This window comes from Heterocephalus glaber, unplaced genomic scaffold (genome assembly GCF_053883595.1).
Source record: "Heterocephalus glaber isolate CG9 unplaced genomic scaffold, H.glaber_assembly_v1.0 deba00001531, whole genome shotgun sequence".
Classification (NCBI taxonomy): Eukaryota; Metazoa; Chordata; class Mammalia; order Rodentia; family Bathyergidae; genus Heterocephalus; species Heterocephalus glaber.
In genome coordinates, this window is record NW_028258329.1 from 9945333 (window position 1) to 9958120 (window position 12788).

General features: G+C 38.6%; 1 long non-coding RNA gene across 4 annotated transcripts in view; it reads left to right on the forward strand.

The window, feature by feature from the left end:
• Positions 1 to 10161, forward strand: part of LOC106010009 (uncharacterized) — a 30081-nt gene extending 19920 nt beyond the window's left edge. For all 4 annotated transcript variants that reach the window (XR_015441700.1, XR_015441701.1, XR_001183973.3 and 1 more), the window contains 3 exons: positions 1587 to 1727; positions 3313 to 3426; positions 5102 to 10161. This is a non-coding gene — a long non-coding RNA (uncharacterized LOC106010009). The remainder of the gene's footprint in view (positions 1 to 1586; positions 1728 to 3312; positions 3427 to 5101) is intronic.
• The last annotated feature ends 2627 nt before the right edge of the window (positions 10162 to 12788 follow it).

Below are 12788 nucleotides of genomic sequence, written 5' to 3' on the forward strand. Positions count from 1 at the left end.
ATATTATATAGAACTATTGGCTATTGTATATGAAAATAATAAAATTTGAGACCTCAGGATCTAAAGTAAATGTGCAGGAATTTTATCACTTTATTAGGAAAAGGAACTGGAATGCTTTGCTGACCTGGTAGCTATCTGTCAGTTTTGTTCATCACTGTGGCACATTCAGGAGGGACACCTGAATTCTCCTTTGGGTGCTACGCCTCTTGGTCTCAGGCCAGGAGGTTTGAATGCTTTAGTAAATCCACTCCCTGACTTCTTTTAATCCTAGGAAGTGGGTAGAGTCCACACTCAGCCTCCATTCTCCCTGTCCTGGGAAGCTGAATTTTGAGTGGAGAAGCAAAAATGGGAATATCTCTGGAGTAGATTCTTATGAGGCTGTTTCTTCTTTCTGTCACCTGGAGCTCTGACCCTTCTTTATTCTACTATGACTTGAGTGCTAGCGTTTTGCTTCTGTGAGCACCTTCAGAGCCTTCCTATAATTTTTCTCTCTTTTTTGCTTAATATAATTGTGATCTAACGAATAGACTATGGGACAGATTAAAAATGCAAACACAAGAAGGATATCGAGAGATGACTAGGCTCAGATTCCTAGAGGGCATTTTCTCCTTGAACACATATTTTGAAAACAATGTATTAGGCACCAGGATCTGTTCTGATTCAGTGACAAACAATGGAAAATATTGATCCCAGCATTCTAGAAGGTTGAGGCAGGAGGATTTGCAAGTTCTACCTCGGCCTGCGAAACTTATTGACTTAGTGAACCCTGTAGCATAGTGCAAAGGTCCTGGGTCCAACACCCAGTATAACACACACACACACACACACACACACACACACACAGAGTCTATATGTATAGCCACCAAATTTCAGTGTGTGATTTTCAGAAACTATATTAGTCAGCTAATCACATTCATTCAACCTTTAAGATAATTTTCTCTTAGATCCTCTGTGAGAACTTCTAATAGCTATTTTACATGAAGAATAAGAATATTAACAACAATCCAGGTAAATCTTTTAGGAAAGAATTCTTTGTGTGAAAAAGCTAGAATGCTGATTTAAATTTCTCAATGATCAAAGTGTTAAAGTAATATGTTTTGAGTAGAGTCATCTATAAAACATATCCATATAAGCAACAAAACTTGTAAATGTGTAATAGGCAAAAATAAAACTATTGAAATAATGCATTTTCTTCATACCAACTCTATCCATTAATTTTTTACAGTTTTCTAGCATGTAACATTACCCTTCATAAAAAATGATATTTTAAAATGAGATAGGATTGGCAACAGAACAACGGGTAGTTAATGGAAGGAGGATTACAAAGCTGTGCTCTGTTGGGTGAAGGAGGGAAAATAGAATTTATCTGAGCTTTCTCTGAGCCACAGGCCATGGTCCATAGCCTTTAAAGAGGTGAGCAATGCTCAGAGCCAGGGACTTTTATGTCTTTATTTTGATTATTTGTTTCTTTTCTCTAAAGAAATCAAGCTCAAGCTGTTTGAAATAATGAAATTCACTTCAATATAATACTTCATAAGCAGAGTTGTGAATTTCACATGTACTAAACACTTTAAAATTCTTCACAGATTTTTGGATGGTTGTGTCCCCTCTAAACACAGCAGAATGGTGTTCTTGCTGTTGTGCTGTTGGAAGGACGTGAACTTCCAGTTCCTGGGTCTGAGCTCTATGTCTGATTCTGCCACATACCTGCAGCCCTGTGCCCTTAGGCAAGTTATCTGACTACCATTTGACTGAAGCAGAGGTTATGATTCCCAGCAAGGGCTTCCTATGTAAGATATAACAGCCTGTTTCCCTCATCTCTATCCTTGATTTTGGTAATTCATCAAATTAAAAGAGAACAGATTATTTGTAACTAGAAGGAAGTCCAGAATTATTAGAAAAGAATCCCAGTTAAAGTGTTTCAAATTCATTGATATTATGTGTCAAGTAAGAAAATCGCATGCTTACAAATATTTAAAAAACTGAAATTCTTGTATTTGTGTTAAAATGAGAATCAGTAGCACAATTTCAGAAAAGGGAGTCATCTAGGATATGGCAGCTTTGTTCTTCATTTAGCCAATAAACACTGAGTACCTTCTATTAATACTGGGTCTGTGCTAGGGATTTACAATACAGAGTCAAGTTTGATGTGATTGTGAACTTCAAAGGGGTAGGTTTCAGGCTGAAGCTCACACACAGTGTCATGTGCAGGAGGGTAGAATGAAGGGCCTTATGGGAGCATGGAGGACAGGAACCTCACTGGCGTGGGTGGTATGGCAGGAGATGGGGACACTTTCCAGGAGACATGGTTGTGATGTCTATGTTAAGCCTTAGAGCATGAGTTGGAATGATCAATTTGGACTAGATGGGAAAGACTAGAGTCAATAAGATGACATCTCGAGCAGAGGGCAGAAACATCACAGGTGTAGAGGTATAAGCCCACGTGCAGTGCGTGTATGCTTGCATGTGTGCATGAGTGTGTAAGGAACTATGAGCAATTCATACTATGGTGTGCAAAGCTAACAGTAAGTGGTAATGACAGTGAGGTTATTGGAGAGTCAAACAGGAGCTCAGTCATGGAAGTTCTCTTTTCTAGACCAAGTTGCTTAAGCTTTATGTGAGAGAACAGAAGAAGGAGTGGGAAGAGTTGAAATAGCCCTGCTCAGACCTGTGTGGAGAACAGCAATTAGGGTGGTGCAGCTCATTAGGAAGTTGTGCTGTAAGGGCTTGAACAAGGTCAGCAGCAGTAGGACATAGAGAAGAGGGAGGTGCTGGGAGTTGGCAACATGTGAAGGTGATCCCTGGGCATGAGGAAGAGGAGAGTAGAAGGTGACTCCCAGCTCTGGAGTATGGGCATCTGATAGGGAAGTCATAGAAACAAATGAGGCTCAGGTCCAATTTTCAGCATTCAGTGGCTCAATACACAGAGGATGTGTATTAGTCGATTATGGATTCCTTAAGGACTGGGTCATAACTGGGTTTTGGATTCCTCGTGAACTGTTGTTGAACTGAGCTGCATTTACAGCTTCCTCTGGTACACAGATAAAGCCTGCTACGGAGAGGAGTAAGATGTGGATCATCTTTCACTCTGCTCCTCAAGGGCTCCTATAATGTGGATCTTCAGTAGGTCATGGGTTAGTATGTCAGGGGTTCAGTATGTCATGGTTGGCTCCCAGTCCATGGTGCTATCAGGAGGTGGTAGAACATTTAGGAGATGGGGCTAGTGGGAAGAAGTTAGTTCTTTGAGGTCATACCCTTAAAGGAGATGTTGGAAACCTCAGCTTCTCCTCTTCCATTCTCTTTTCTTCCCAGCCTCCTTGAGGTAAAAAGCTTTGCTCCACCCAACGTCCCTGCCATGATGTTCTGCCTCATCCCAGAACCAAAAGCAATGGAGACAAGTGACTATGGACTGGAGCCTCTGAAACTGTAAGCCAAAATAACCCTTTCCTCCTTGTAAGTTGACTATCTCAAGTACTCTGTCATAGTATCAGAAATTTGACTTATACAACATCTCTGGGATCATGGACTAATGTTGTAGCCCCGTAGACTTAAGAGAATGAGTAGATTCATAAATAATCTGTAATTTTAAAAACAACTTGATTTATTAAAATATTAAAAAATATTTTAAAATGTATTAAAATCACTTAATGTAGTTATCCTCCCCTCTTCTTTTTCAAAATATTCCTGTCACTGTGCAAAAATTTTCCCTAACCTAATTTATGTGACATTTGGGGTTTCATATTACACAGGGGGCTTTCTTAACTCTTACAAATATTCTTAGTTTCTTCTTGTCATGGAATGCTTGCAACTCTTACATGATATGAATAATCCAAAAAGCGTTTATTTTCTCAATACTGACATACATTTTTGGAAATAGATATCAGTGCTCAACCCCAGAGCTCCCTAGGTGCCTCCCAAACCCACAAATCTTCAGTCTCCCTTCCTTACTGGGTAAACTGCCCAATTCAAACAATAACCCACTTTTAGAGCAGAGGGTTCTGATGTGAAAGAATGTATTATAAGTAAAACAATGTGTTTTTCAAATAAGCACTCATACCACAAATATGTATTGACTTAGTACACCTTAATGGCTTTCAAAAGGCCATTAGGCTCAACTGTGTGGATATTATGTGCTTTACCAACTGTGCACAATGCATCCCCAAATAGGCATTTGACCTGTAAATATAATAAGAGAAGCTAATTTCTCTTTGAATTTTTCATTCCTTTTTCCCAGGTTATTTTCTTAGCCCATTTTATAGCAAAGCTTTCCCCAAGTTTGGGTACTCATTTGCTCTGTTCCGAAGTTCAAGGAGTAACTGAAGTGCATTCATCCGTTGTTGAGTGGTCTAAGTGAGGAGCAGTCTACCAGCTAAGACCTGCTAGAGTTTCCTTATTAACAGATGCATTAGCCAAGTGCAAAAAGCCTAGGAGATCAATGTAAAATGTCTGCAGGAGAGAACAATTGGTTGAGAAAACAATACGACCCTCTCCCCCATCAATTGGCGTTTGAGGCACTTTAACTTTACAAACTCAATGTTTAGATTTTTAGACTGGGAGTCCATCCAATAGCTCTCTGTTAGCAGAAGAAGCTGAAGCAAAGGGGTTAATAATTACTGACAATATTTTTTTAAACAAGCAGTTTTATTGCAGAAATGGGAGTTGAACCGGAACATTCACAATCAGAATGAAAGGGCAGGGAGGCAGGTCTGGAAAGCTCACTATTGTATGTGAAGAGGGAAAATTTTCATGGATTTTAGAAAGGCCAGAGAAAAGGGCTTATTTTACCTTTGAGGACACAGTTTAAGTTAGATTTTTAAGGACAAGTCACCAAACATTCAAAATCCACAGATAATGCTCTGGAGAAATAGGACAATGCTTCTGTCTGATAGTAGAAAGGAAAGCATTTTTGTTTGACAATACCTCATGCAGTGTTTATAAGACACAAGTTCCTAGGTGGTTTTGTAAGAAGTGAATGTAAAATTTGATACATTGGCTTTGATTTCTAAAACCTTGTGTTGTTTACCCGACCATCTTGGAGACTATGGTGTTACCTCAAACCATGTGTTACCTCAGCCAATGTGTACCTTCTTACAATTTCTAGGTTTTTACTTGAAGACACCGAGAACTACAGCATCATTCATTGTTGGCATGTTACAGTAGAAAGACCACTGGGCTTGGGAGTAAGAAGATGGAAATCAAAGAGCCAGTTTTTTCACTTCAACAAAATGGTGCTGAAGAAATAGGATATTTCAGTGGTTCCTGAGCATAACTTACAACATCAGCATGGTTGGAACTCTGTGCACACATGCGTACACATGGATTACCCTCCTGAGCCTTTGGTTCAAAAGATTGGAAATTGATTCCTATTGTTTACAAGCAGCTGGTGTCAATGACTACTGATACATCCATTGAATTCTAGTTTCTTCATTTGTAAAACAGGAATAGCATTTCCTATCCGTCATAAACGATTGTTGTGAAGATTAAATGCAACAATAGACTTGTGGCACAGGCATAATGCTCAGAGGAAGCTCCCTTGTTTCTTCTTCCAGTGAGCCTTCCTTGTTGTAGCTCAGAGCTTCCCAAAGGGGATTAGCTCCATGGGATGCTCTGCGGAATGACTGTGTCTTGGGCAGTTGTATTTGACACTTAGTCTTCCTTCCTGCTTGCTAATGGACCATTAGAACTTTAAGGACTCTAAAATGAGCAGAAGAAAACGGACTGGTTAAATCTGTTGCACTCAGTGTCCCCCAAAAAGTTATTTTACTATTAAACTTTTTAAAGTGGCAATTATTAATTGATGTTCAACAGAGCATGCTTCAGGGATCACTTCCCTCTACAATCTCTAACTAATGTTCTACCTTTCTATAACCTCTCTCAGGGAATTTACTGCTTGTTTTGATCTGATTAAGACCCAGGCTTTCTAATCATCCCGGACAATATCTGCTCTTTTTCTGAACTACTAATTTCAGTGGACACTCATATTAGTGATGATTCTATTTAAGTTTAACTTCCTGAGATTATGAAGGTAGAACACAAATTATCTTGGAAGAAATTAAACCAACAATTTAGAAATAAAATTAATAACTAAACAGTAAAAATTCACAAGTACAAGGGTGTTAAATAAAAAAAGAGAACATTATATTTTGAGAGAGCATAACTTACTCTTGCACCCAGTTTGATGGGATAAATTTAGAAGTACAAGTTTGTCTGAGAGCTAAATTAATCCAATAGTCAGAAATACCTTGATAAAAACTTATAAATGAACTAAAAATAGTTAAATGAGATTGCTGCTGGAGGATAACAACATTGAAGTTGCCAATCTAAGAGCTATTGAGAAGCAGAATATAGTTACGTAGGTTTTTGGGGTGACATAATTTGCCTGGTCTGTATTTTTAAAGGAAGGTGGACTATTTTGTTTCTATACATCCTCCTGGAACTGAGAATGTATATCTTTAGTTGAGGTGTGTCTATAAAATAATGTCTTACTTATTCAGGCCTAAGTGGAAGAGGGTACACCTGTATGGATGCATGGCTTGAGGCGAATGAGTGAACAAGATAGTTGGATTCAGGGTATAAAGTTCAAAGCCAGGTCAGGAAGAGTTAGCATTAAGACTTTGCTTCTTCAGATAACTACTCAATATGTATATTTTTTGCAAGCATCTTGCTTTTGCAGGTCTGCTATGAAAATCTCAGAAGAACAGCTTTGCTTGTGAGCTCTCCCACATTTCTACTCTGGTCCTGGCCAGAAAGACTGTGAGAACACCCTTTCATTTGGTATTTGAGCCCTTCTGCCTCTATTCCTGGCTTCAGACCAAAGGGAATAAATGCAACCGAACATTTCAGAACCTCGAAATAGTAAACCGAAAATGGTTTGCTCTGCTTTTGGTTCTAAAAATGATTGACCTGAGAATTTTTTTTCCAAACTATCTGCTTGGTCCATCTCTAGTGTGGATTACTGGACTTTAGAAACCTGAGGAGGAGAGTATTTCTTAGAAAATACATAAAGAAAATATGCAAACAAAATTTTTATAATAAAGGTGCCCAGTTGCTACAACAGAGGTTAGATTTTACGAGCATGGTTTATATTCCTGAGTATTTAAAGCAGAAGAGGCTTGGATGAGAAAGTGGAAAACATGGGCTTGTATGGTGAGCCAGTTCATCACTAGCTTAGTGACCAGGGCAGATTCCCTAGGCTTTGTCTCCTCTGGGCAAAATGAATAGAAATCAAAAGAATTATACTTATTTTAATTGAGTCATTATGAAGAACAAGGTATTTCAGAATACCTTAAAAATTACAGTGCCAAAGACCATGTGAAAGTCAGTAAATCATAGGGACTACAAGTTTGTATGTTACCACCAAACACACCTGGTTTCAAATCTCTGTTCCTCTGCATTCCAGCTCTGTGACCTGCGTATGTCACTAAAAACCTCTGAACACTGATTTCATCATCTGTGAAATGAGGAGAGTGATGTTGGGAGAAGAAAGTCAAATGATGTAAAATGGTATTGATGATGCCTATTGTACATACTCATAGTTCCAGGTGCCAATCTAGAGAACCCTCTGAACTATTTTCCACACAGTTACTTAGTCTTCTGAATCCCATTGAGTTGACACAAGAATGATGCCCATGTGTTGGGTGGCTGCGTAGGGGGTCAGTTTACTTGCTTGGATCCAAAATATGGATTAGGCTCAATGGGAATATCCAAAGGAGAAAGTAGAACACTCTGGCCGGGCTATGCCAAGTATAAAGCAATGCTGATTTGGGTCAATTTTTAGCATCCACTTTTCAATAGCAAAGAGAGAAAGGTGAAAGGTAAAACTATATGCAGGGCCACTTTTTGTGGAATTAGAACACCAGGACAGATTTTCTTACATTAGGGATAGGATACTTGTTTTGTGAAAAACAGGTATTCACTATAACTAAATATACAATGTCACTGGTAGTTTACTTGATATTCCCTACACACATTAAGGATAGGAATTTAGTAAATATTTGATTTGATTAAATATTAAAGTATCATATAAGTCTTCCAATGAAAACACTGTCTTTAATCCACCCAGCAGGACTTACTGTTCTGCTACCCCTCTAAGGTGTTTGTTAAATAGCATTCTCTCTTCCTCCCTTCATAGTTAAAGTTTTTGAGTGAATAATCCTATTGGCAGCATTTCTTCATGGATTTGGAATCCCTACATTTCTCTCCCTCTGGGTATTGACACTTCTGGGCACTTGTGACTCCCCAAGGGCCACATCCAATGACAGTTTGTAAATGAGATTCTCTTTTGCCATTTTGCATCTTTTACGTTCTGCAGCACTTTTTTGTCCCCTCCCCCAATTACAGTGAATCCTTTTCTGTCGCCTTCAGGTGCTTCCTTGGGATTCTGTCCTTTATCGCCTTCTCTTTACCCCATACCTTAAGCCAACCCTGCCAATCTACTACTCTAGTTATCTCCCCTACCCGAAACTCTGGGCCCCCATAATGTTCCTCCCAAGCTTGTTATCTTCACCTGGATGTCGTCAAGCTTGGTGTCCAAAGTCAAAGCTCAACAACTGTCTCTGTAAGCCGGCTCCCCTCTCCTGCCCCCTTCACTTCAGCCATTTTGTTTGTATATGAAAATAAACTTCTCCTGGTGGGAAAAATTCAAACCCTCAGCACTATCTTGGTCCCAAGGCTCTCGTTTGACCTCAAGTTCCAGGAAATTCCCATGTTTAGTTGTGAGCCTGTCAATTTTATCTAACTATGTCTGCCACACTTACAGGGTGGACAGATGATGCTTCGAGGGTCTCTGGTTCTCTCTGGGATGTGTACTCATGCGTTCTGAAGACAGTTGCTATAACTCCAGCCATTTCTTCTGTATTTTAGACAGGAAAAGGAGATAGACCACAGAATCAAAGGGCACTTGCCAATGCCCAAGGGGCATCCTTTAAGGGGAGTTTTCTTGAAGGAACTGTTTGATAATCTTTGCTTATATTGAGTTGACCAGAGCAGAGCTGCATCAATCCACCAGGGAGGCAAAGAAATATAGTCAAAACATCTGACCACAGTGCTGCTCCAATGAGATAGAACACTATGGGAAGGGAAGAAAAAGCAGCATGAGATTGAGTAGATGACCAAGGGTCTTTACAAACCCGTTCTCTTTACTTTCCTATGTTTTCTTAAAAGAAACAACCACTGAATTTGGAAGGATAAAAGAGACTACAGTTCTTTCTTTCCCACCCTCATCATCTTACTTCATACTCTTCTTACCTTTTTGCTTAGATTCTTGCAAAGTTACATGTAAGTCCCTACTCCACTTTTACTATTTCCTCGGGTCTCCACGCATTTATTAAAGAAGAGAGTGTTGCTGATGGGCACTGTGCAACATGCTCAGGATGAAAGAAACAATGTCCTTGTTCTTGATTTGATCTACACATTATATACCTGTCACAAACATCACACTGTACCCCATAAATATGCACTATTATTATGTGTCTATTAAAATCAATCAATCATCAATCAATCCCATGACCTTTGTTATGGTACATATAGTCCTGTCGGGGAGACCAACATGCCAGCAACTGGTCCCAGTACACCACATCACAGGATGAGATGGACGTGGACGAAATGAATTGAGGAAGCAGAGAGAAAACCATGGCTACTGGAGCCTGGGAAAGTCTGAGAAGACTCTATAGAAAAGTGGATATTGTCAGCTGAGTTGTGTTTTAGTAAGCATTTCACAGGCCAACTCAAAGAGAAATAATAAGTTTTCTGTGTTTGCAAACTATTGCCCATGAAAAACTGAGGGGTGACATACTTGACCTCACTCCAAATTTAATTTTTAAAGAAAGGAATCATAAGTAAAAGTAATTTAAAATATAACATTACAGGGCACAGTATTGATAAATGAGAGGAAAACTGGTTCTTAAAGAGTGTACCACTCACTGACCATGCCCTGAAATTAACTGAGAACTCATTTGTCAAGAGTGTACCTACCCTGAGAAAATCTTCCAATTAACATCAAAAGTGATCATTCTTAACCTCTCATGCATTAAGAAATTCTTGTCTGCACCTGATGTTCTGTTCATAATCAATGGAGCTCTTTATGTATGTTATTTCAAATTTATCACCCTGTATATTACTAAAATGAACGAATTAATAAATGAATCTGCTGTAGGTCCAGAAGCCAGATTTATTTGTTGTCTCCTGGTTCTCATAGGATTTTCCTTTGGTCTGTAAGTCATTTCACTCTGCAGTTTCTCACAGTTTCCGATATTTATTGATAGCTACTGACAGCATGTGTTGGTACTTACAGACCAATGGTGTCTATGTAAGAAAAATGCTTTTTGGGAGGATTAGATCTGTTCTGAAAAATGTCAGCCATGTCACTATCAGACTATGCTAAGAAGACAATGCAAAAGTCCTATCAGTTCTAACTGTAATATATTGTCACAGAAACATGCCTCAAGATAAATTAAGTAATACTTGATGCTGGCATGGTAATGGGAAGATTGATAAGTTTATAAACTTTGGTTGAGAATAAATTAGTGCAATATTCTTGGTGGCCACTATCACGATATGAGATTAAGATATGTTAGGCTATATCCCTAAATTTGGACCCTTAATTTCTACCTATAAGAATCTACCTATGAAAATGATTAAAATTTAGAATATGATGTAGAAAATGGAAGTCAGAGCATTCAATAAACTGCAAAATATCCAAGAGCTCGAATATTATGTAGTCTATCAAAAATTCTGTCTTCAAATATTTTTGATTACATAAAAAAGTGCCTGTTACATTCAGTGATGGACAAGAAGGAAAGTATTAAGGTCTCATCCCTCTCTATGTGGATAAATGTCATTCATGTTTATGCATGCATATCTTTCATGTGATTTGCACTGGAATGCTAAGAGTTTAAGTGATTCCTGTTATCTTCAGGGTTATCTAAATTTTATAACTTTCTACATCAAGAAGTGTGAGTTTCATAATCAGGAACAAAAAAGAAAATCTTAAAAGGAAAGCTAAACAAAGATCATGCAAGAGAGTAGGAAGGGTTTGTTTTTGGCCCTTTTCATATGTAATTGTCTACACTAATAATTCTCAGACTTGCATACCAAGTGAAGTCAATCTCACTAAGGGTCTCAATCAAGACTCAGGCTTGAGTGTGTGCTCCAGGCTCTGAGCATTCCCCCATCACCCCTCTCCATCCTGTCCTCCAAATTTCCATCCATTTTTTTTTTTCAAGCCAGGAATGTTCCCATATGTCTGTAATCCCAGCACTTTAGGTGGCTGAGGCTGGAGGATTGCATGTTCAAGCCCAGCCTGGGCAATTTAGTGAATTGGAAAGACATTGTTTCAAAATGTAATAAATGAATGAATGAATGAATGAATAATAAATAAATGAATGGGCTGAGGATGTACCTCAGTGGAAAGGCCCTGTGTTTAATGCCCAGGATTGAAAAAAGGAATTTACTTTTTTACCAAAGCACAGCTATTGTCATGTGACTCCCTCCTTGAAGCATCATTATAACTTCCTGACTGCTCGGCGTGCTCAGCGTGGCTCCAGCTCCTGTCCACCGTCTGATACCTTTTGTATCGCCTCATCTTCTGACACTCCAGCCCAGCAGGCGTCTGGTTCCCTTCACGACACGCCTCACTCTGCCCTCCCAGTCACTGTTTCCTCATGTTTGTTCGTTCTGCTCACCCTTCAAAGCCCTGCTAAAATTCCTAGAATGTTCATTGTGAATGTTTTCCTCCATCATTTCCTCTGTGGACTGTATTGGTCTCTTTTATTGCATTTACCAGGATTTAACTTGTTTCATGCTTACTTGTGTCTTTCTCTTCTTGTGTTGTTAGCCCCCCAAATTATACCATCTGTTGTGATTTTCAGTTGTTAGCATGTATTACAGTCATCTAAGGGTTAATTAAAACAGAAATTTGGGGTCCCATTCCAAGTATTTCTAATGCAATATACCTGTGGAGGGGCATAGGAAAGTCCTTTTCCAATAAGGCCACAGGCGCTGCTGCTACAGTTGGTGACAGAAAACACTTTGAGAACCATTGCTTTCCAAGGAGGGTGAGAATGATGTAAAACAAATGAGACTCTGCTTTGCTGTGGAAGATAGAGCACGGATAGTGAAATCATAGGATTTCATGCAACTTGGGTTAGATTTCTGTTCTGTCACTTGATGTTTGAACAAGTTACTTAACCTTTCTAAGAAACTTAACTTTCTTGCCAGGTAGTTTAGGAACATTATTAACTCTTATATAAGAATTTTTTCTGAGGGTTATATAGGATTGCAAAATACCCAATAAATGGTGGCTACTACTATGAATCCATTTATTCTACAAAATAACCGTGTAAGATACGTTTTTGCTCCCATTGGCCGTACTGTACCCCCAGACAGCTTCTTGGACTTTTAATTAAAGCATATTTCTATTGTTATAGTTGATAATAGCCATTTTCTTTTAAGAAACTGAGAAGAAATCAGGTACATTAAAATAATTATTAAAGAAAGAGCTAGCATTTTAAAAGTACAACTTATAAAACCAAATTGCCAAAGGACAATGCCATCATGCAATGCTTTGTTACCTTGTGGCATTAGTAGTTTCAAGAACATTATAAAATATAGTTCAATTTTCTATATTGTTGCCTTTCTTGAGGGGGTAGCAGTATTTTTTATTACAGACTTTATGACAAATAACTTAGTTTGAGCAGCACTTTTGAATTTGCTAGACATTAAAACAATAGAGAAAGATCATTTTATAAATTGAAAAATCACATGTGTGAACACTAAATGCTGGGATTTGA